At 47.4% G+C, this 25,919-nt stretch overlaps 1 non-coding gene across 1 annotated transcript; it reads left to right on the forward strand.

The window, feature by feature from the left end:
* The first annotated feature begins 13,136 nt into the window (after positions 1-13,136).
* Positions 13,137-13,274, forward strand: LOC119922637. The gene has a single exon (XR_005448678.1). It is a non-coding gene; the product is annotated as a small nucleolar RNA SNORA7 (small nucleolar RNA).
* The last annotated feature ends 12,645 nt before the right edge of the window (positions 13,275-25,919 follow it).

Raw genomic sequence — 25,919 nt, forward strand, 5'->3', positions numbered from 1 at the left:
TACAATTGAATCAATCTGTTCATTGTTGCATTGTACTCTCCCAAGTGCTTAGTGCTTTGCACATAGTAAGCGCTTAATAAATGCCATCACTATTATTATTATTATTATTAAACTATATATTGTATATTATATAGTTGTGTAGTATTCTCCCAAGCACTTAGTACTGTGTCCTGCACAGAGTAAATTCTCATTAAACACTATTGATTGATTGATTATTGGCAGGAAGCCAGTCTACCATCTCTGTTGTGCTGCACTCTCCCTAGTTCTTAGTACAGTGGTCTACACAAAGTAATCACTCCGTAAATACCATTAATAGATCGATTCGTTGTGGCAAAGAACTTGTCAACAACTATGTTGCATTTAATCTCCCAAGAACTTAGTTTAGAGTCCTGTACACTGAAGCACAGAAGGGTATTGGTCTCCTCAGGAGCACAGTTCTCTCACTGGTGTTGAGCCTGGTCCACTCCCAGGGGAGTCCTGCATGCTAGTCTGGGCCACAGCCTTGATGTATGAGGGTCCAGAGGGTTCAGATGACCCCAGTGCCGAGGACACTAGACTTCGAGAGATTTAGAGTCACCTTCATGGAGGGTCAGACCAAAGTGGCATTGTCCCTACTCTGAAAGATGTGAATTGATTATTAAAATAATGATAATGATAATAATAATAATATTTGTTAAGCACTTACCACTTGTCAAGAACTGTTCTATGTGCTGGGGAAGATACAAAAGTTAATCAAGTTGGCACCATTCCCTTTTTTTATGGTATTGACAGGTGGTATTCACCCCATCTTCAGCCCCCCAGCAAATATGTGCATGTCTATATAGTCAACATTCTGAATTATTTATTTATATCAATGTCACTCTCCCTCGCTAGACTTTAAGCATGTTGTGGACAGGGAATGTGTCTACCAAGTCTGTTGTATTGAACTATCTCAACCACTTACTATAGTGCTCTGCATACAGTAAGTCCTTAATAAATACCATTGATGAGGATTGTGGTAAGCATTTACATGTCCCAGACACAGTACTAAGAGCTGGAGTAAATACAAGGTCACCAGGTTTAATCCATGTCCTACATGGGGCTCACAGTCTTAATTCCCATTTTATAGATGAGGGAACTGAGGCAAGGAGAAAAAATGGATTTGCTCAAGATCACTACACAGACAAATGGCGGGCCGGGATTAGAATCCAGGTTTTCTGACTCATTCATTAATCATTAATTAATTCATTCATTCAATTTTTTAAGCACTTACTGTGTGCAGAGCACTGTACTAAGCACTTGGGAAAGTACCATACAACAATAAAGAGTGACAACCCCTGCTGCTAATGAGCTCACAGTCTGGAAGGGGAGAGACAGACGTCAGTAAAAATAAACAATTAGTAGAAATAAATAAAATTACAGATATACACATAACTGCTATGGGGCTGGGAGAGGGAGGAAGAGCAAAAGCAAGTTAGGGCAACGCAGAAGGAAGTGGGAGATGAGGAAAAGTAGGAATTAGTCTGGTAAGGCCTGTTGGAGGAGATATGCTTTCCGTAGGGCTTTGAAGGTGACGGAGAGAATTGTCTTGCCGATTTGAGGAGGGAGGGCATTCCGGGCTAGAGGTAGGACAGAGGTCAGTGGTCGACTGTGGGACAGGAGAGATCGAGGCACACTGAGAAGGTTAGCACCATCGGAGTGAAGAATGTGGACTGGGTTGTAGAAGGAGAGAAGCTAGGTGAGGTAGAAGGAGCCTAGGTGATGTAGTGTTTTAGAGCCAATTGTGAGGAGGATAAGAAGATGGATAGGCAGCAAAAGGAGATTTTTAAGGAGTGGGGGTGACAAGTCTTGAACTTTTTTGTAGAAAGATGATCCAGGCAGCCAAGTGAAGTCTGGAGTGGAGAGGGGAGAGGCAGGAGATTGGGAGGTCGGCAAGGAGGCTGATGCAGTAATCTAGGCGGGATAGGATGAGTAACTGTATGAACATGGCAGCAGTTTGAATGGAGAGGAAAGGGCAGATTTCCCTGCCCTTTCCCTGCCCTTTCCCTGCCCTTTCCCTGCCCATGAACGATGTTGTGAAGGTGGGACCTGACGGATTGAATATGTGGATTGAATGCGAGAGAGGAGTCAAAAATAACGCCAAGGCTATGGGCTTGTGAGATGGGAAGGATGATGGTGCCATCTACTGCGACAGGAAAGTCTGGAAGTGGACAGGGTTTGGGTGAGAAGATAAGAAGCTCAGATTTGGACATGACTTCAGAATCCTCTGATTCCCAGTCCCATGTGCTCCCCACCAGGCCACGCTGCTTCTCACAAGTAGCCCCACATGGGACTCACGGTCTAAGTAGGAGGGAGAACAGGCATTTAATCCCCATTTTACAGTTGAGGAAACTGAGGCACAGAGAGGCTTAGTGACTTGCCCGTGCTCACACAACGGGCAAGTGGCAGTTCTGGGTTTAGAACCTAGGACCTCCGGCACCCAGACCCATGCTCTTTCCACTAGAGAAAAATTGTGCCTCTGCAAATATTCATTCAATCATTCATTCTGTCGTATTTATTGAGCATTTACTGTATGCAGAGTACTGTACTCAGCGCTTGGAAAGTACAGTTCAACAACAGAGACAATCCTTACCCAGCAACAGGCTCACAGTCTAGAAATGCGAACCTCTAACAACACTAAAATTGTGTTTTGTCTCCTCCTTTCTCCTCTCCCTCTCCCAGCAGACCACATCTCCACAACAACGTCAAGTGGGGCTAATTGATTTCATCACCCTCCTTGGGACTTTCGTCATCACTCCTGTCTCCAAAAGCCATATCAGGTTATTAAATATCACCAGTTTCCTTCCAATGCACTGTGACCTGATGAAAATAATTTGTGCACGAAGAGCAGCGTGGCTTAGTGGAAAGAGCACGGGCTTTGGAGTCAGAGGTCATAGGTTCAAATCCCCACTCTGCCAATTGTCATCTGTGTGACTTTGGGCAAGTCACTTCACTTCTCTGGGCCTCAGTTACCTCATCTGTAAAAGGGGGATGAATACTGTGAGCCCCCCGTGGGATAACCCGATCACCTTGCAATCTACCCAGCGCTTAGAACAGTGCGTTACACATAGTAAGCGCTTAATAAATGTCATCATCATCGTTATTATTATCAGAGCATTTCAGATACACATTTGAGTGTCTTAGTGGGTCTCAGGGTGCTTCAGTGACAGCAGAACTGAAACACTGACTAATCTCCACCTCTGTATGGATGGAGATTATCCCTGATGCTGGGTGATCTGACCCTGAAAAGAAGTTCCTTCCATTCTCCACCCGCTTTGTTCCCTTGACGATCCTGAAACACAGAGAGAGGCTGATACTTGACCAGGGTCTCCCAGCGAGTTGCAAGAGGGCTGGGATAGGATCTCAAATTACCCTGTTCCATCTGTCTGTCAGTCAGCCTTCCAGCCTGCCCTTGTTTCAGAAAAAATCAGCATTTCCATATAGTAAGAATTAAGGGACTGTGATGAGTTTGTGTACGCAAACAGACTCAGTGGCCTTTGGTATAATTATCCTGTTGGGGTACAGCAGGAAGTAATCTAAAATCTGTATTTGAGACTAAAATCTTTGCCTGTCTCCCCCATTAGATTAAAAGATCCTTGAAGGCAGGGCACACGTACCATGATTTGTTAGATGATATTTGTTAAGCACTTACATTGTGCCAGGCACTGTACTAAGTTCTGGGGTAAGGTCCTTGAGTCAGGGAAATGTACCTTGCTTCTGGTTAATTTTTCCAAGCTCGTTGTAGGCAGAAAATGTGTCTACCAATCCTTTTATATTGTACTCTCCCAAATATTTAGTATAGTATGCTGCACACAGTAAACTTGATTGAATGATTGAGTGAGTGATTGAGTGGACATTGAAGGCCAGTTATTCACTGAATGATTAATATAATTTCCAAGTTTTTGTTCCAATCTGATCCAAAATGGGTCCCTGCTATATGTAGGAACAGAATGGGGGAAAGTAGTCAAAGATAGAAAACTGAAAAGGTTAACTATTTGTCATCCAACAACATATGGACAGAATACTTTTTTAATGATAATCACATTTGTTATAATATAGTAATGGAATTGACACCTGTCTACTTGTTTTGTTTTCTTGTTTTTTTCCCTGTTCTAGACTGTGATCCCATTGTTGGGTAGGGACCGTCTCTATATGATGCCGAATTGTACTTCCCAAGCGCTTAGTACACTGCTCTGGACCCCGAAAGCCCTCAATAAATATAATTGAATGAATGAGTGATAACAACAATTATATTTGTTATTATAGAATAATGGAATTTGTTAAGCATTTACTGTGTGTTAAGCACTGGGACAGATATAGTAGGTAGCTGGGTTATATAGTAGCTTAGTGGAAAGAGGGTGGGCTTGGATCATGGGTTCTAATGCTGCTTCTGCCACTGGTCAGCTGTGTGACTTTGGGCGAGTCACTTAACTTCTCTGGGCCTCCGTTCCCTGATCTGTAAAATGAGAATGAATTTTATGAGCCCTACATGAGACACCCTGATTACCTTGTATCGACTCCAGTTCTTAGAACTGTGCTTTGCACATAGTAAGCACTTAAAAATTCCATCATAACGGCCAGACTGTGAGCCCGTTGTTGGGTAGGGACCGTCTCCATATGTTGCCGATTTTTACTTCCCAAATGCTTAGTAGCGTGCTCTGCACACAGGAGGCGCTCAATAAATGCGATTGAACGAACGAATGGAGAAACACCATGGCGTAGTAGATAGAGCACGGGCCTGGAAGTCAGAAGGACATTGGTTCTAATCCCAGCCCTGCCACGTGTCTGCTGTGTGACCTTGGGCAAGTGTTACCCTTTGCCCGGGGACCAGTTTGTTCAGGAATTGGTTTGGTGAGAGAGACCGGAGATGGAAAGGCTGAGTTTTATATAAAATATATTCCGTAAGACGAATTGAATTATTTGATTATCTTGGACTTGACGATATGAACCTCCCTTTGGAGAGGACTATAATTATTTAATGATATTAGAGCTTCCCTATCGGGAGGAATATAATTATGTGTTACTGGAACGTGGTAAAACTCCCAGGTCACACCTAAGAGGAATTCACTTATTGTTTGTTTGCACGTGGTGAGGCAGCTAGCTCCCACCCAAGTGCACTTCCCACTTGGGATGAATACACTTAGACGTTACCTACCCGTGGCAAAGCGCCTAGCTTCCAGCCCCATAAACGTTCATCGGGACACTCAGCAATCCCATGGTTCCTCACGTGGTGCAGGCAGAGTGGGCAACCCAGGCTCTGGACAGAGGTGACACACAGCCGGTTGCTACAAGTCTTGATCCACTGCACAGAAGGTCAGGGGCTGCACATATTCATCACGTGTGCTCCTAGAATACTCCAGCTTCCGGCCTCAGTTTATCCAATCTCTGCCCTCCCCCTCTCCTCCATACTAATTTGATGGGCACATGGGCAAGGGACACCTTCTGAATTCTTGGCTTGGGCTTTCACGCTAGCTGTTTTGCTTGTGGGGACGGTATCCCACCTGCACTTCTGATTTCTGGCTTAATGGTTTGGGCAGTCACTAGATAGCATTTGACTTTTATATGATGGATACCCCGCGTTCACCTTGAAAGACCTGGTCACTTCATTCCTCTGTGCCTCAGTTACCTCATGTGTAAAATGGGAATTAAGAATGTGAGCCCCCTGTGAGACAAGGACTGTGTCCAATCTTGTATCTGCCCCAGCTCTAGTACAGTTCCTGACATATAGTAAGCATTTAACAAATACAAAAAAAAAGAAAGCAGGTCTGACTGTACTAGAATCTGATTTTCTTGCACCTAAGCCAGCACTCAGTGCAGTGCCTGGAACATCGTAAACACTTTACAAATTCTCCAGCTATTACCATTATTCCCTCAAGTGCTTAGGACCACACTCTGCAAACAGGAAGCTATCAATAAATACCATTGATTGCTGATTCAGGGAGGGGTCAGGAGGAAAGTTTGTCTTCTTTTAGCAACTTCCACAGTTCCTCATTCCCAGTTCCTCTACATGTGGGCCTAGATGCATGACTCTCACAGCTCATTATAGGTATACTGAGGTAGACAAAATCATTGTCCACTAGGCTCAAAAGAAGGTAATGCCTAATGGTTAATTATGGCATTCATTAAGCTCTTACTGTGTGCCAGGCACCATACTAACCCCTGAGGCACTGTATTAGATATCTTAGGCATCAACTACTAGTATCAGGAGACATTTTTTATTACTTTGAAACTAGTAATTAACTATACCAGAAATAAGTAGGTTTTCTAGGCCAACAACAAGGAAAAAACAAAGTTCTTGGACCTAGATGGAAGAAGTTCTATTTCGAAAATATTGAGCTGGAATAGTGGTACCTTTCTAAGCTCCTTTTCAGTTTGTGTTCATGACTAGACCAAGCAACACGGCCTACTGGGAAAAGCATGATCCTGGGAGTCAGAGGAGCTGAGTTCTAATCCTGCTATGCCAATTACCTGTTGTGTGACCTCGGACAAGTCACTTAATTTCCCTGTGTCTCAGTTCCCTCATTCCCAAAATGGAGATTCAATATCTGTTCTTCCTCCTACTTAGACTTTGAGCCTCAGGCGGGACCTGATTATCTTGAATCTACACCAGTGCTAGACTGTGCTTAGCACATAGTAAGAATTTCACAAATACCATAATTATTATTATTATTAGTGCTAGAAATATGAGAACAGAAGTATTACACTCTAGGAGACCAAGAGAAATAACTGGTTAATCAGCAGAGTTATGGGACAGGGGAATTGAGAGGCAAACTTTGCCAAAATCTCCTGTGCTTTCTTGCAGTTTTTGCCCACAGGGGCACCTTTGTCACAACTGTTTTCATACATTCAATAAACTATGTTTTCTTGTTGTGTCACAAAACACAAGTTTCCTCCAAACATTCCTTTCACTCAGCTGGCCAGTTGCAAGGTGGTGATGGAATTCCTGCTCCTGGGTTTATCGGAGGTTCGAGAGCTGCAGCTAGTCCACGCCACTCTGTTTCTCCTGGTCTACCTGGCAGCCCTAACTGGGAATCACCTCATCGTCGCCATCACGACCATTGACCGGTGCCTCCACACCCCCATGTACTTATTCCTCAGGAACCTGTCTGTCCTGGACCTCTGCCTTATCTCTGACACCGTCCCCAAATCTTTCTTCAATTCAGTGACCAACAACTCCATTTCTTTCAAGGGCTGCGTTCTGCAAGTGTTTTTCTTTGTTTTGGCTGTTGTCTCTGAGGTGGCCCTGCTGAACAGTGATGTCCAACGACCGCTATGCTGCCATCTGCCACCCCTTGCGCTATGTGCTATGAACAGAAGGGCTTGTGAGATGATGGCAGCCACCTTCTGGCTCAGTGTGGACCTCTCTGGTCTCATGTACATAGCTGCCACCTTCTCTGAACCTTTCTCTGGGCCTCACAGGATCCAGCAGTTCTTCTGTGACGTCCCCCAGCTTCTGAAGCTCTCTTGTCCCCCAGGAAACACACGTGAATATTCACTCATTGTCCTGTCTGCCAGTACCTTCACCGCCTCTTTTGTGTACATAACCGCCACGTATGTCCGCATCTTCTCAGCCGTGCTGAGGATTCCATCAGCAGAGGGCCGGTCCAAAGCCTTCTCCACCCGCCTACCCCATCTCATCATCGTGACTTTCTTCGTATCCACGGGTGTTTCCGAATATCTAATTCCATCCTCTAATTGTCCATCAGGTCTAGACTTGCTTCTGTCCACTTCCTATTCCATAGTACCCCCGGCTCTGAACCCTGATATCTACAGCTTGAGGAATCAGCCTATGAAAGCTGCTCTAGAGTAGATGTTATGTCCGGAATAATAATGATAACTGTGGTACTTGTAAACACTTACTGTGTGTCAGGTACTGTACTAAGCGCTGGGGTGGATACAAGCAAATCTGGTTTGACACAGTCCCTGTCCCATGTGGGGCTAGCAGTTTCAATCCCCATTTTACAAATGAGGTAACTGAGGCACAGACAAGTGAAGGGACTTGCCCAAGTTTCCACAGTAAACAGGTGGCAGAGCTGGGATTAAAACCCATGACCTTCTGACTCCCCATCCCGTGTTCTATCCACTACATCAAGTTGCTTCTCATAATGTTTCTCTAACAGAAAATGTGCTCTAACAGAAAATGACCATTTCCTCTGGAACAGGTCAATCATCTATTCTGAGAGCTAAAAATTATCTTGCCCCAAGGTAATGCGAATTGACAAATCTCCCCTACTACTTTATTGGCAAAAGAGTCTGTCTCCCTCTCCTCATACACTATCCTGTCCCCATTTCCTGTTCTCCTCCTGCCCAGATGTCCTCTAGTTTGTAAACTCTGTGGGCAGGGATCGTGTCTATCAACTCTGTTGTACTATACTTTTCCCAACAGTTGGTGCATAGTAAGTGCTCAGTAAATATCACTGACGGATTGATTATTTTTGTTGGGGATTTTTTGACTGTTGATTGAGGGATTACTTGACTGATGAATGCCTATCTGATTATTTCCCCTATCAGGAATTCATTTCAATGTCCAGCTCCCCCTCTAGACTGCAATATTTCTGTGGGTAGCGATTGCATCTACCAACTCGGTTATATAGTACTCTCCCAAGTGCTTGGTACAGTACTCTTCATACAGTAAGCGCTCAATAAATACCATTGATTGATTGACTATAAGCTCATTGCAGGCAGGGAATGTGTTTACCAACTCTCTGGTACTGTAGTCTTCCAAGTTCTTAGTACAGCGCTCTGCACATAGTAAGCACTCAAGAAAATATCACTGATGGATGAGAACTGGTCTCCCTAGTGTTTGTAACACCCAACCCCTTGACCCACGCCCTGGACCCCAGACCATGTCACCTCTTGGAAACACTTGCTTTTCTACTCCTCCCTTATTGAATCCTTTCACATTTCACTCTCAGTGGCTATTATTTTGGTTTCGAGAAGCAGCATAGCCTGGGCCCAGAGAGGACCCTAGTTCTAATAACAGCTCCATCACCTGTCTGCTGTATGACCCTGAAGAAGCCACTTTACTTCTCTGGGTCTCAGTTCCCTCACATGTAAAAGAGGGAACCAGTACCTAGCTTCCTCCGACTTAGACTGTGAGACCCATGAGGGACCTGATGATCTTGTATCTACACCAGTGCTTAATACATAGTGAGTATTTGACAAATATCATTATTTTCTCAGATTTCCTTCAGGGTCGGAAATGCTGTGATGGTGAAGATGAAGATGATAATGATAGGAATTTGAAAGTAGGGGAGATTTGAAGGGCTCATAGGGTTTGGTGGATGAAATCATTAGGGGCAAAGAAATCATCTGAATTTAAAAAGGGCAAGGGCTCCAGACCTTCGTATAAAGAGTTAGAGTCCTCTACAGAGGGACATAGAGAAATGGCATATCAAGGAGCCACAGAATTTCATTCTCAAGAACAACATCCTTACTTCACCAATCCTTTCTGTTCCATCACTTTATTAAAATTATATTTGTTAATCACTTACTATTTGTCAAGCATTTTTCTAAACATTGCATTCGATATAAGTTAATCAAGTCGGACGTAATCCCTACCCCACAAGGGGCTCACAGCCTAAGTATTGAATTTTACAGTTGATGAAACTGAGGCCCAGAGAATTGAAGTGACTTGCTCAAGGTCACACAGCAGACAAGTGGCAAAGCAGGGATTAGAACCCAAGTCCTCTGACTCTATCCCCCTCTGTTCAGTCCCTTGAGCTCACTCGCTCCTTCTTAATTCTGCATGGTAGCACCGCCCACTTTTATCACAGGAGAGAGTAAGTTCATCTTGTAATCTGAAAGTCCTGAATTTGAGTCGCAGATTGTGGTGGGCACTGTTTCTTTTTAATGGTATTTGGTAGGTGCTTACTATGTGCCAGGTATTGTACTAAGCGCTGGGGTGTATACAAAGATATCAAGTTGGCCACACTCCATTTCCCACATGGGGCTCATGGTCTTACTCCTTATTTCACAGACAAGGTAACTGAGGCACAGAGAAGCTAAGTAACCTGTGACTTGCCCAAGACCACACAAGTCCTGTGACTTGCCCGAGGCCAGACAACAGGAAAGTGGCAAGGCTGGGATTAGAACCCAGGTCCCTCTGACTTCCAGGTGTCTTATCTCTTCACTAGGCCATGTTCCTGCCTCAGAAAAGATCCCTCAGTATAAAAGATGAACCTAGGTAGGATATTGGTTCCTCACGGAGATGGAACCTTGTCTTCCTCAAATGTGCCTCCCAGAACTTGGCCAGCTTGGAGTTACTGCTTAGCATCAAGAAGGAGCTGACGGTGGCATAACCGCTGACCACAAACATATTCACATTCAGGAGGGTGATGTTGATCCTGAGGGAACTTCCCAGAAACAGTGACAGTATGACGTCCGTGCAGTAGAAGGCTACAAAGTAGCTGATTAGCAACAGGATGGTCTGGGTTGCTCTCGTCTCGAGGGATTTCTGAAGAGGCTGGTGCTAGCCGTGGAGATGCCGGACCTTCCAGCTGTGTCAGAAGAGGAGGAGGACTATATAACCACTGGAGCATCCCATGATTCCCAAGGAGAGGACACCGTGGAGTGCGATAAGGAAGAGGAACAGCCCTACGAGGCTGCTGACGGGCTTGATGGAACAGTAGTCATCAAGGAATCTGGGTTCGTGGCTGGTCACGTTCAGAGATGCAACGGTGTTGAACAGGAGGTTGATGTCCACGATGGAGCTGAGCAGCCACAGGAGGTTAAAGATTGGGAGGATATTCTTTTGGACCCGGGTTTTGATCTCGGTACAGAGAGAAGAACTGGGGCTGATGATCACCGCCTGGACCATACTCATGAGGTGCAGATGGAGAGGCCTCTGGTCAACCGGTACACATAAGCGAACATCTTACATTCGATGTCTATCTGCAGGAGCCACAGATGCTGAGCTGATGCTGACACAGTGACCTTTCTGGTATGGAACATCGCAGTGTGGGCCAGGTGGACAATGACCAGGTCCGTGGCCTTCAGCTTGGGTTCCAGGAGGATCGTGGAAATGTGGAGACTGATGAGGAGAGAGTTTCCCATGACCCCGACTCCGGTCTGGAAGAATAAGCAGATGCCCTGGACCACATCATTGGAGAAAGTCAGCATTCTCACTTCTCTGGGTTGGTAGGTAGAGTCTATATTATAGCTATTATTATTATGTAATAATAATAGCTATAATTCTATTTGTTCTGACGACTTTGACACCTGTCTACATGTTTTGTTTTGTTGTCTATCTCCCCCTTCTAGACTGTGAGGCCGTTGTTGGGTAAGGACCGTCTCCATATATTGCTGACCTGTACCTCCCAAGCGCTTAGTACAGTGCTCTGCACATAGTAAGCGCTCAATAAACATGATTGAATGAATAAATGAATGAATAAGGAGGATCAGAATATGTGAAGGAAAGTAAGAGATGCTGTGCAATGGTTACTAGGAAAAATCTGATGGAATCCAGAACCCAACAGAACCCCTGGCATGGGCCAAAGCAATAGAAACTATCCCTTAATCGATCATATTTACTAAGTGCTTACTGTGTGCAGAGAACTGTACTAAGCATTTGAGAGAGTAATAATAATAATGATAATTAGGTATTTGCTAAGCACTCTTTAAAGCACTGGGGTAGATACAAGGTAATCAAGTTGTCTCGAATAATAGTAATGAAAATAATGGCATTTATTAAGCGCTTACTATGTGCAAAGCACTGTTCTATGCGCTGGGGAGGTTACAATGTGATCAGGGTGTCCCACGGGGGGCTCACAGTCTTAATCCCCATTTTCCAGATGAGGTAACTGAGGCACAGAGAAGTTAAGTGACTTGCCCAAAGTCACACAGCTGATAACTGGCGGAGCCGGGATTTTAACCCACGACCTCTGACTCCAAAGCCCATGCTCTTTCCACTGAGCCATGCTGCTTCTCTACCACTGCTTCTCAGATGGGGCTCACAGTCTTAATCTCCATTTTGCAGATGAGGTAACTGAGGCATAGAAAAGTTAAGTGGCTAGAACCCACAACCTCTGACTCCCAAGACCGTGATCTTTCCACTGTCAAGCAGAGTTGATAGACATGGCCCCTACCCAAAATGAGCTTATAGTCTACAAACTGTAGGCATCCAACTTCATCCTCGTAATCATAATAATAATAATTTTTATGGAATTTGTTAAGAAGTTACTGCATGCCAAGCACTGTTCTAAGCGCTGAAATAGATACAACATAATCAGGTTGAACACAGGCCTTGTTCTATTTGGGGGGGTCACAGTCTAGGAAATAGGATATAATTCCCATTTTGCAGATGAGGAAAGCAAACTACAGAGAAGTGAAAAGACTTGGCCAGGATCAACACAGGAGAACAGTGGCAGAGCCAGGATTAGAACCCAGGTCCTCTAACTCCCAGTACCATGCTCTTTCCATTAGGCCACGCTGCTTCTCATCACATCCCATGCAGTGTAACTCAACATCCCCCCAAACCTCTGTCCCAGACTTTCCCATAACCATAGGCAAGATCACCATCATCCCTGTCTCATAAATTCACAACCTTGGTGTTATTCTTGACTCATCTCCTTCATTCAACACACATATTCAATAGGTCATCAAATCCTGTCGACTCTACCTCCACAACATCTATAGAATTTGTCCTTTCCTCTCCGTATAAACTGCTACCACACTGTTCCAAACACTTTTCCTATCCCACTTCTACTACTGCATCAGCCTCCTTGCTGACCTCCCTGCCTCCTGTCTCTTCTTCAAGTTCATACTTCACTTCCTGCATCGTTTTGCTACAGTGTCCATTACAGAGGTGCGTTTATCATGCATAGATTAATGGTACTTAATGAACACTTGCTGGGTCAGTCAGTCAATCATATTTACTGAGCACTTACTAAGCACTTGGGAGAATTCAATATAACAATATAACATTCATTCATTTATTTATTCGTATTTATTGAACACTTTCTGTGTGCAGAGCACGGCATCAAGCACTTGGAAAGTACAATTCAGCAACAAATGAAGACAATCTCTGCCCACAGCAGGCTCACAGTGTAAAGGGGGAAATATATTTTAATCAATCGATCAATCAGTTAATGGTACGTATGAGCGATTACTATGTGAAGCACCTCTCAGGGTCACACCTGGAGAGTTTCCAGTACTCTGCTAGTCTCAGCTATGGGAGGGAGAGTTAAGCAGAGACATACCCATTCTATTCCTAGATTGGCCAGTGACTAGCAAGTGGAAGGCAATCTGCTACAAGTCCAAACTCACCCATGTTGGGAAGCAGCAGTATGGGAGAGAGTCGAGGGCAGAGACTCAAGTTAACTGTGCGGAAGGAGGCAACTACTTCCATATTTCTTACCAAGAAAATTGTAAGGATACACTACCAGAACGATTTTAAATGCAGAGCGGTACGTTCTGGGAGAGATGTGTCCATGGTGTCTCTATGGATCGGAAATGACTCAATGGCTTAAGACAAGACTATGTGCAGAGTACTGTACTAAGCGTTTGGGGGAGTGCAACAGAATTAGCAGAAACATTCCCTGCCCACGATGAGCTAACAGTCTAAACGGTGAGACAGATAGTAATATGAATGAAACCAAGAATCTGTGAAACATTGAAATGTACATAAATTCTGTGGCGTCAAGGGTGGGACAACTGTCAAATGCTCAAAGGCACAATGATCTTGAAGTCTTTTACCTCTATGTAAAATGGAGATGAAGACTGTAAGCCCCATGTGGGACATGGACTTTGTCCGAACTGATTAGCTTGCATCTACCCCAGAGCTTATTGCAGTGCCTGGAAAATACCATATATAAATACAGATACCGAATACCAAATGTAGTGTTTTACGAATACCATAAAAACCTAGATAATTCATTCAATCATTAAATCATATTTATTGAGCACATACTATGAGCAGAGCAGTGTTCTAAGCGCTTGGGAAGTACAAATCAGCAACATATAGAGACGGTCCCTACCCAACAACAGGCTCATCAGATTGGACACAGTCCATGACCCACACAGGTACTCACAGTTTTGATTCTGCATATGAGGTAGTTGAGAAACAGAAATCCCCCTCTGAAATGCAGGCTCTTTGTGTTCAAGGAATGTGTCTACCAGCTCTATTACATCGTACTCTTCTTAGCAGTTAGTACAGTGGTTTGCACACAGTAAGCACTCAATAAATACTATTGATTCTTTGCCCAAGGTCATGCAATGGACAAGTGGCAGAGCCAGCATTATAACCCAGATTCTGTGACTCCAAGAGCCAGCTCTTTCCACCAGCTGCTACTCGTCTTCTTATCTCCCTCCATCTCCAGTATCATATTCTGATGCAGAAAAAAGTCACTTACCGGGCTGGTGTGTACCAGAGGAATGTGGGCATGTCTGAGCCATCAAGGTCTGGTGGTCAGTGAGTTGAAACTCACTGTAAAGAAAGATTTCATGAGCTCATCTCCCTCCAGGGCTGCCATTATTCTGTTATTGGTAGGAGCCTGCTGGTGTCACATAGGATCAGAGAGTGGGGAGTCCCTGCAAGTCCCTGATAAACCACTTGTTTCCTCATGGCAAAGCAGCCAGGAACCGCTGGGCCTTAACTGTTCTCTGAGCTTCAGGTAGCTCCAAACCAGAGTCTGTCAGCATGGAGCTGTCAAGTGAGGATGGGGATCTGGAACCAGGAGCGCAAAGGAAATGAGAGGGTAAAAGTAATAGAAAATGTATTTGCTAAGCATTTAATAATTGCCAATTGTTGAGCCACATACAAGATAATCAGGTCCTGCATGGGATTCAAAGTCTAAATCCCTACTTTGCAGATGAGGGATCTGAGGAAGAGAGAAGTTAAGTGACTTGCCCAAAGTCACAGCAGACAAGTTGCAGAGCTGGGATTAGAACCCAAAATGGGATTAGAACCCAGATCCTTCTGACTCCTAGGCCCGTACTGTTTCCACTCAGATATCGATCAATTACATTTATTATGTGCTTACTGTGTACAGAGTACTGCATTAAGCAATTGGGAGAATACAATATAACAGAGTTGGTAGGTGTGCTCCCTGCCCACAAGGAGTTTGCAATCTAGAAGGTTAGACAGACATTAATCAGTTAATCAAGGTATTTATTGTGCACTTACTGTGTGGAAAGCATTGCACTAAGCTTCTGGGAGTGTACGTTGTATTACACTCTTTACGCTGCCTCTAATTGTTGCAATTGGAGGAGGAATGGTGGAAATAGTAGAGTAACATTATTTATTGAGCAGCAATTGGGTCCCATTCACTGTATTAAGTCCTAGGGAAAGTAGTAATATCATTATTATTATTGCTATCATTTTATTTGTTATGCAGTTACTATGTGCCGAGCACTGTTCTAATCACTGGGTAGATACAAAGTTATCTAGCTGAACACAAACACTGTCCCGCAAGGGACTTAAAGTCTAGTTGGGAGTGAGTAGGATTTAATCCCCATTTTACAGACTCATTCCTTCATTCCTTAATTCATTTAATTGTTTTATTGAGTGCTTGGTCTGTGCAGAGTACTGTACTAAGCTTTTGGTAGAATACAATAGAACAGTAAAACAGACACATTTCCTACCTATCACGAGTTTACAATTTGCAGAGGGAGACAGACATTAATATAAATACATTACAGATGGGGAAACAGAGTGAAGGGATCAGTTCATCCAGAAATGAAATTGACAGAGAATATCCTCCTCAGGGTGGCCTTCATGTCCCAGTTCCTCAGGCTATAGATGAGGAGGGTTCAGGGTGGGTGGGCACCACCGTGTAGAACACGGACACCAGCAGATCAAGCGTTGAGGGGGTGTCTGAGGGAGGCGTTAAATATGCAAAACCGGCAGTGAAGACAAAAACATTAGTCACGGCTCCGAGGTGAGGCAGACAGCTGTAGATGCTTTGGTCCGGCCCTCAGTGAACAGGAGCATCAGCAAGATGGAGAAGATGCGGAAGTAATAGGTGACGATAGCGACAATGGAGAATGAACCAAAGCCAATACCAGTGACCATGCTGACATCGATGACAAGATGCATTTTGGAGCAAGAAATCTTCAATAAGGAGGGAATGTCACAGAAGAACTGCTGGGTCGTGTTGGACTCACAGAAGTTAAGCGTGAACGTCCCAGAGGAGTACATCAACCCACACAGGCCCCCACTGAGCCAGGTGGTGGCAGCCATCTTTCCACAGGCCCCCCGGTTCATGGTTCTGTCCTAATCCTCCTCGACCTCTCAGCTGCCTTTGACACTGTGGACCACCCCCTTCTCCTCAACACGCTATCTGACCTTGGCTTCACAGACTCCGTCCTCTCCTGGTTCTCCTCTTATCTCTCCGGTCGTTCTTTCTCAGTCTCTTTTGCAGGCTCCTCCTCCCCCTCCCATCCTCTTACTGTGGGGGTTCCCCAAGGTTCAGTGCTTGGTCGCCTTCTGTTCTCAATCTACACTCACTCCCTTGGTGACCTCATTCGCTCCCATGGCTTCAACTATCATCTCTACGCTGATGACACCCAGATCTACATCTCTGCCCCTGCTCTCTCCCCCTCCCTCCAGGCTCGCATCTCCTCCTGCCTTCAGGACATCTCCATCTGGATGTCCGCCCGCCACCTAAAGCTCAACATGTCGAAGACTGAGCTCCTTGTCTTCCCTCCCAAACCTTGTCCTCTCCCTGACTTTCCCATCTCTGTTGACGGCACTACCATCCTTCCCGTCTCACAAGCCCACAACCTTGGTGTCATCCTCGACTCCGCTCTCTCATTCACCCCTCACATCCAAGCCGTCACCAAAACCTGCCGGTCTCAGCTCCGCAACATTGCCAAGATACGCCCTTTCCTCTCCATCCAAACTGCTACCCTGCTCATTCAAGCTCTCATCCTATCCCGTCTGGACTACTGCACCAGCCTTCTCTCTGATCTCCCATCCTCGTGTCTCTCTCCACTTCAGTCCATACTTCATGCTGCTGCCCGGATTATCTTTGTCCAGAAACGCTCTGGGCATATTACTCCCCTCCTCAAAAATCTCCAGTGGCTACCAATCAATCTGCGCATCAGGCAGAAACTCCTCACCCTGGGCTTCAAGGCTCTCCATCACCTCGCCCCCTCCTACCTCACCTCCCTTCTCTCCTTCTACTGCCCAGCCCGCAACCTCCGCTCCTGCACCGCTAATCTCCTCACTGTACCTCGTTCTCGCCTCTCCCGCCCTCGACCCCCGGCCCACGTCATCCCCCGGGCCTGGAATGCCCTCCCTCTGCCCCTCCGCCAAGCTAGCTCTCTTCCTCCCTTCAAGGCCCTGCTGAGAGCTCACCTCCTCCAGGAGGCCTTCCCAGACTGAGCCCCTTCCTTCCTCTCCCCCTCATCCTCCTCTCCATCCCCCCATCTTACCTCCTTCCCTTCCCCACAACACCTGTATATATGTATATATGGTTGTACATATTTATTACTCTATTTATTTATTTATTTATCTTACTTGTACATTTCTATCCTATTTATTTTATTTTGTTGGTATGTTTGGTTCTGTTCTCTGTCTCCCCCTTTTGGACTGTGAGCCCACTGTTGGGTAGGGACTGTCTCTATGTGTTGCCAATTTGTACTTCCCAAGCGCTTAGTACAGTGCTCTGCACATAGTAAGCGCTCAATAAATAAATACGATTGATTGATTGATGATGATGTCATAGCTCAGGGGGCGGCAGATGGCAGTGTAGCTGTCATAAGAAATCACCATGAGGAAGCACAACCCTGAACCCATGAAAAAAATCATGCGCAGGACTTGTGTCACACAGCCCCAGTAATAGATTGAGCATTGGTCAGTCAGGGAGGTGATGATGGATTTGGGACTGTGACGGAGATGAGGCAGAGGTCGATGAAGGACAGGTTCCTGAGGAAGAAGTACATGGGGCGTGTGGAGGTGCCAGTCGAAGGCGGTGGTTGTGATGATGAGGTTATTCCCTGTCAGGGCCATAAGATGCACCAGTAGGAACAGTGTATCATGCACCAGATGCAGCGTCCAGACCTCCGAGAACCCCGCGAGAAAGAATCCCGTCAGCGTAGTGAGGTTAGCCATGTGGTCTACGGTCTTCCTGAGAGTGCCAAGAAAGAGATTGTGAAACATCCGGAGCAAACATAGTCAGAAGGATGGTTTTGTTGGTTTCAAGTGAGCATGGGTTCCCCTCTGTGTGTCCTGATGTTCATCTTAGACTCTCAAACAAGGCAGCCTTCCTCCCTCTTTTCTGAAACTCCTCCCCCCTCCAAATACCCAGATCACTACTCTCCCCACCTTCAAAACGTTATTAAGGTCACATCTCCTAAAAGAGGCCTTCCCCGAATAAGCCCTCTTTTTCCCAGCTCCCACTCTCTTCTGCATCATCTATGCGTGTGGATCTGTGACCTTTGATATCCTCTGACCTCTGATATCCTCCCCACCCTCAGACCCACAGCATTTATTTATATAGCTATAATTTATGCATTCTAAATTATTTATAGTAATGCTTTGTTCCCCCTCAAGACTGTAATCTCCCTGTGGACAGGTAACCTGTCCACTAACTCTGTTGCATTGTAGTCTCCCAAATGTTTTGTACAGTGCTCTGCACAAAATAAGCACTCAATAAATACCACCAATGATAATTGATGATAGATTGTGTTTTGATGGCATTGCCCCCAAAACCTCCAATGGTTACCTATAGCTTCTACATCAAGCAGAAAGTTCTAGAAAAAGCCCATGCCTGGTAGTCAGAGGACCTGGCTACTAATTCTGACCCTGCCACTTGTCTACTGTGGGACCTTGAGCACGTCACTTCACTTTTCTGTGCCTCCAATACCTCATCTGTGAAATGGGGATTAAGAATATGAGCCCCATGTTGGACATGGACTGTGTCCAACCTGATTATCTTCACCCCAGGGCTTACTAGAGTGTTTGGCACACAGTAAGCACCTAACAAGCATCATTAAAAGGAGAAAAAAGAGTGGGGAGAGGGGGAGAGAAGGAGGGAAATGGAACTGAAAATAGGCTATTTTCTGTCCCCATCTCCCCAGCCATTATTCTTCACCTGCTGCTTCCGAAGTCTCACTCTTCCTTCATTCCAAGGTCCCCATCTAATTATGTCACACTCAGCTCTCCCACCTCTGACCCCCTCCCTGAGATGCCCAAGATATCTTATAAGGTTCACAGGCAAGGGGTTAGTCAGAACATGGGGAACGGGTTTTTTGTGAATTCGTTTTTGTTATTTTTTATGGTATTTGTCAAGCACTGTATTAAGTAATAAGGCAAATACAAGCTCATAAGATCCCACATGGGGATAAAAGTCTAAATAGGAGGGAGAACAGACATTGAGTCCCCATTTTACAGTTGAAGAGCCTGAAGCACACAAACATTGTGATATTTTATGGTATTTGTTTAGTGCTTATTCGTGCCAGACACTGTACTAAGCGCTGGGGTAGATACATATAATCAGGTTGGATGCAATCCATGTCCCACATTCATTCATTCATTCATTCAATCGTATTTATTGAGCGCTTACTGTGTGCAAAGAACTGTACTAAGCACTTGGGAAGTACGAGTTGGCAACATATAGAGACAGTCCCTACCCAACAGCGGGCTCACAGTCTAGAAGGGGAAGACAGACAACAAAACAAAACATATTAACAAAATAAAATAAATATAACAGTAAATATGTATAAGTAAAACAAATAGAGTAATAAATATGTACAAACACATATACAGGTGCTGTGGGGAGGGGAAGGAGGTAGGCCGGGGGGATGGGGAGGGGGAGAGGAATGGCGGGTGTTCAGTCTGGGAAGGCCTCCTGGAGGAGGTGAGCTCTCACGAGGGCTTTGAAGGGAGGTCGACGGTGGGACAGGCGAGAACGAGGCACAGTGAGGAGATTAGCGACAGAGGAGTGAAGAGTGCAGGCCGGGCTGTAGAAGGAGAGAAGGGAGGTGAGGTAGGAGGGGGCGAGGTGATGGAGAGCCTTGAAGCCGAGGTTGAGGAGTTTTTGCCTGTTGCGTAGGTTAATTGGTAGCCACTAGAGATTTTTGAGGAGGGGAGTAAATGCCCAGATCGTTTCTCCACAAAGACGATCTGGGCAGGAGCGTGAAGTACAGATTGAAATGGGGAGAGACGGAAGGATCGGAGATCAGAGAGGAGGCTGATGCGGTAATCCAGTCTGGATAGGATGAGAGATTGAACCAGTAGCGTAGTAGTTTGGATGGAGAGGAAAGGACGGATCTTGGCGATGTTGCGGAGGTGAGAGCGGCAGTTTTTGGTGACGGACTGGATGTGAGGGGTGAACGAGAGAGCAGAGTCGAGGATGATACCAAGGTTGCGGGCTTGTGATACAGGAATGATGGTAGTGCCTTCAACAGTGATGGGAAAGTCAGAAAGGCAGGATTTGGGGAGGGGGAAGATAAGGAGTTCAGTCTGGGACACACTGAGTTTTAAATGGCGGGCAGACATCCAGATGGAGATGTCTTGAAGGCAGGAGGAGACACGAGCCTCAGAGCGCCTCAGAGCGCCGCCATAGACTCCCCGGACTCCGTTCCCGAGAGGCCCGCCCGCCATCACACCGCGCGGCCTTGCTGCTCTCGGAAGGATCCTCTCCTCAGAGCGCCGCCATAGACGCCCGGGACTCCGTTCCCGAGAGGCCCGCCCGCCATCACACCGCGCGGCCTTGCTGCTCTCGGAAGGATCCTCTCCTCAGAGCGCCGCCATAGACGCCCGACACTCCGTTCCCGAGAGGCCCGCCCGCCATCGCACCGCGCGGCCTTGCTGCTCCCGGAAGGATCCTCTCCTCAGAGCGCCGTCATAGACGCCCGGGACTCTGTTCCCGAGAGGCCCGCCCTCCATCACACCGCGCGGCCTTGCTGCTCCCGGAAAGATCCTCTCCTCAGAGCGCCGCCATAGACGCCCGGGACTACGTTTCCGAGAGGCCCGCCCGCCCGCTCGCCATCACGCCGCGCGGCCTTGCTGCTCCCGGAAGGATCCTCTCCTCAGAGCGCCGCCATTTACGCCCGGGACTCCGTTCCCGAGAGGCCCGCCCACCCGCCCGCCATCTCAGCGCCCCCACGGACGCCCCCCATGCTTCCACCCCCCCCCCCAATTAGGAGGCCTTCCGTAAAGTGCCCCCCATTCCCCCTTCCCGGTCCGGTCCTGACTGACTCTCCCCCCGCCCCCAGGTAAAAAGCCCTTGTTAGCACCATGTTACATTAACGACAACCTCATTCACACCTACTCAGCCCTCCCATGCTAGTTGACTGTTCGCTCCCCTCCCCAGGTATCTCTGCTCCCTGACACCCCTTAACTGGCCCATCCTACTCCAGCACTTAATAGTTTGTATCTGCTCTCTGTGACATCATTATCTGCCAATTTTATTATTGCCATAGCATATTGATTGCTTAACTACACCCTGTGATGCCATCGCCTACTTTTATCATTGCTACTGTTTTATTGCTTCTGCATCTCTATTGTTAATCTCCCGCTATACTGTCACTCACCCTGCTGACCTCACCATGAACTTTCAGTTCCCTTGCTCCCAACTGCCATTCCCATTCCTCACCTTCCCCTTCCCCTCTCCCACCCAGCTTATTCCCTCCCTCTCACCCACCAAGACCACTCCCCCTCACCCCCTAACAAGGATTCCTCTGTACCAGCGCAGGTCCTCCGCTCATCCCTCCCGGCCCCCTCCCTCCCCTTCTCCCCGCCCCCACCCCATCGCAGTTCTCCTTTCCCATCGCCACCCCCTTTCCCACTCTCCCCACCCAGGCCCCCGGCAACTCATCCCAATCCAAACCCTCCCCACCCCTCGCACCCTTCCCCCTCCCTCCCCACCCTCGACAGCTGCTGCCAAGTGTGGCCTCTGGAACCCCTGCTCCGTTTTAAGTAAAATCCCTTTCATCCTGGACCTTTTCCTTTCCAGTTCTCTACTCCTCCTCGCCCTAACTGAAACATGGCTGTCTCCGGACGACACGGTCTCTTCTGTTGCTCTCTGCAGTGCAGGCCTCTTCTTCCCCCACTCCCCCAGACTCACCGGAAAAGGAGGAGGCGTCGGTTTCCTTCTCGCCTCCCAATGTCGCTTTCGCATTATCCCTCCTCCCCCTTCCCTTTCCTTCCCTTCCTTTGAAGCCCACATTATTCGCCTCTACCACCTCCTCCAGATTCTTGTAGCCGTCATCTACCGCCCTCCCGGCCCCACTTCCAACTTCTTTAACGACTTTGACACTTTCCTCACCTTCCTTCTCTCCTTCTCCATGCCCACTCTGATCCTCGGAGACTTCAACATCCACATGGATATCCCTGATGACTTCTCTGCCGCCCGCCTTCTATCTCTCCTCGACGCTGCCAACCTCTTCTCCACCCCACCTCACCCTCTCACCAACTTGGTCATACCCTCGACCTCATCATCTCCTACCGCTGCACTGTGTCCACCCTCACAAACTCTGAAATCCCTCTCTCTGATCATAATCTTCTCACCTGCCTCCTCACTCACACTCCTTTCCCCTGTAAATCCATATTACTCCCTCACAGAGATCTCTGCTCTCTAGACCCCATCCATCTTTCGGAACGCCTCACACCCCACCTCGTCGCCCTCTCCTATCTACCCAGTCTTGATGATCAGATTACTGCTCTCAACTCTACCCTTTCTACTCAACTAGACTTACTCACTCCCCTTTCCCTTCGCCGCTCTCGTACCACTAACCCACAGCCCTGGATCACTGCCACTGTCCACCTCCTTCGCTCTTATGCTCGAGCTGCCGAACGCTGCTGGCGAAAGTCTAAACACCATGCCAACCTCGTTCACTTCAAGTTTATCCTTTCCTGCCTTAACTCAGCCCTCTCTTCTGCCAGACAAAACTATTTCTCCTCCCTTATTGACAACCATGCCCATCGCCCCCGCCAGCTCTTCCGTACATTCAACTCCCTTCTCAGGCCCCCGGTTCCTCCCCTTCCTCCTTCCCTCACCCCAAACGATCTGGCCTCCTACTTCATTAACAAAATTAAATCCATCAGGTCCGAACTCCCCAAAGTCTCTTCCCCCTTTTCTCCAACCCCCCGGCTCTCAACACTCTCTGCTACTGTCCCATCCTTCCCAGCGGTATCCTCAGAGGAGCTCTCCTCCCTCCTCTCAAGTGCTACTCCGGCCACCTGTGCTTCTGACCCCATTCCCTCTCATCTCATGAAATCTCTCGCTTCATCCCTTCTCCCCTCCTTAACTTCCATCTTCAACCACTCACTCTCCACTGGTTCCTTCCCCTCTGCCTTCAAACATGCCCATATCTCTCCCATCCTAAAAAAACCTCTCTTGACCCCACCTCACCTTCTAGTTATCGTCCCATATCCCTCCTACCATTCCTTTCCAAACTCCTTGAACGAGTTGTCTACACGCGCTGCCTCGAATTCCTCAACAACAACTCTCTCCTCGACCCCCTCCAGTCTGGCTTCCGTCCCCTTCATTCCACGGAAACTGCCCTCTCAAAGGTCACCAATGACCTCCTGCTTCCCAAATCCAACGGCTCCTACTCTGTCCTAATCCTCCTCGACGTCTCAGCTGCCTTTGACACTGTGGACCACCCCCTTCTCCTCAACACGCTATCTGACCTTGGCTTCACAGACTCCGTCCTCTCCTGGTTCTCCTCTTATCTCTCCGGTCGTTCTTTCTCAGTCTCTTTTGCAGGCTCCTCCTCCCCCTCCCATCCTCTTACTGTGGGGGTTCACCAAGGTCCAGTGCTTGGTCCCCTTCTGTTCTCAATCTACACTCACTCCCTTGGTGACCTCATTCGCTCCCACGGCTTCAACTATCATCTCTAGGCTGATGACACCCAGATCTACATCTCTGCCCCTGCTCTCTCCCCCTCTCTCCAGGCTCGCATCTCCTCCTGCCTTCAGGACATCTCCATCTGGATGTCTGCCCGCCACCTAAAGCTCAACATGTCGAAGACTGAACTCCTTGTCTTCCCTCCCAAACCTTGTCCTCTCCCTGACTTTCCCATCTCTGTTGACGGCACTACCATCCTTCCCGTCTCACAAGCCCACAACCTTGGTGTCATCCTCGACTCCACTCTCTCATTCACCCCTCACATCCAAGCCGTCACCAAAACCTGCCGGTCTCAGCTCCGCAACATTGCCAAGATCCGCCCTTTCCTCTCCATCCAAACTGCTACCCTGCTCATTCAAGCTCTCATCCTATCCCGTCTGGACTACTGCACCAGCCTTCTCTCTGATCTCCCATCCTCGTGTCTCTCTCCACTTCAATCCATGCTTCATGCTGCTGCCCGGATTATCTTTGTCCAGAAACGCTCTGGGCATATTACTCCCCTCCTCAAAAACCTCCAATGGCTACCAATCAATCTGTGCATCAGGCAGAAACTCCTCACCCTGGGCTTCAAGGCTCTCCATCACCTCGCCCCCTCCTACCTCACCTCCCTTCTCTCCTTCTACTGCCCAGCCTGTACCCTCCGCTCCTCCACCGCTAATCTCCTCACCGTACCTCGTTCTCGCCTGTCCCGCCATCGACCCCCGGCCCACGTCATCCCCCGGGCCTGGAATGCCCTCCCTCTACCCATCCGCCAAGCTAGCTCTATTCCTCCCTTAAAGGCCCTGCTGAGAGCTCACCTCCTCCAGGCGGCCTTCCCCTACTGAGCCCCTTCCTTCCTCTCCCCCTCGTCTCCCTCTCCATCCCCCCATCTTACCTCCTTCTCTTCCCCACAGCACCTGTATATATGTATATATGTTTGTACATATTTATTACTCTATTTATTTATTTATTTATTTTACTTGTACATATCTATCCTATTTATTTTATTTTGTTGGTATGTTTGGTTTTGTTCTCTGTCTCCCCCTTTTAGACTGTGAGCCCACTGTTGGGTAGGGACTATCTCTATGTGTTGCCAATTTGTACTTCCCAAGCGCTTAGTACAGTGCTCTGCACATAGTAAGCGCTCATAAATGCGATTGATGATGATGATGGTGACGAGCCAGAAGGGAGGGAGCGAGAGAATGGGCAGAGATGTTGATTTGGGTGTCCCTTATTGACACCCACGCCCATCATCCCCATCAGCTCTTCCATACATTTAACTCCCTTCTCAGGCTCAGTCGTATTCATTGAGCACTTACTGTGTGCAGAGCACTGTACTAAGTGCTTGGGAAGTAAAGGTTGGCAACATATAGAGACGGTCCCTACCCGACAGCGGGCTCACAGTCTAGAAGGGGGAGACAGACAACAAAACAAAACATATTAACAAAATAATATAAATAGAATAGTAAATATGTACAAGTAAAATAGCGTAATAAATATGTACAAACATATATACAGGTGCCGTGGTGAGGGGAAGGAGGTAAGGCGGGGTGGTATGGGGGGAGGGGGAGAGAAAGGAGGGGTCTCAGTCTGGGATGGCCTTCTGGAGGAGGTGAGCTCTCAGCAGGTTAATGGCAAGCAGAGTCCAGGGACTCTTGGCAAAATTGTCTTGGAGGTGGAGGAGGATGGAGTCCTATGGATGGCAGCTCTGGAGTAGGGCGGAACTGTTAAAAGGGTCAGGGAGCGTAGATGCCTGTGGAGAAGAGTGAACAGCCAAATAGCATGGGAGGGCTGACTAGGTGCGAATGAGGTTGTCATTAAAGTACCTTGGTGATAACAAGGGCCATTTTACCTGGGTAGGGAAAGTGGCGATGGCGGGGGGGAATCAGTGAGGTCCGTACCGGGAAGGGGGAAGTGGGGGGCTCCTTAATGATGGTCGCTTAGGCGGTGGGGGGATGAGAACAAGGGGATACAATGACCCATGAACAAGCAGGGGGACACAATGTTCACGATCTAGTAGGGGGACACAATGTCCCACAGTCCCAGTTGGCTACTTGGACAGAGTATAGGTTGCTTCGAGGGGTGAGTGTAACGATAATAGGGTGGGGCAGCCCAGGGAGTTCG

Source organism: Tachyglossus aculeatus, unplaced genomic scaffold (genome assembly GCF_015852505.1).
Source record: "Tachyglossus aculeatus isolate mTacAcu1 unplaced genomic scaffold, mTacAcu1.pri scaffold_115_arrow_ctg1, whole genome shotgun sequence".
Classification (NCBI taxonomy): domain Eukaryota; kingdom Metazoa; phylum Chordata; class Mammalia; order Monotremata; family Tachyglossidae; genus Tachyglossus; species Tachyglossus aculeatus.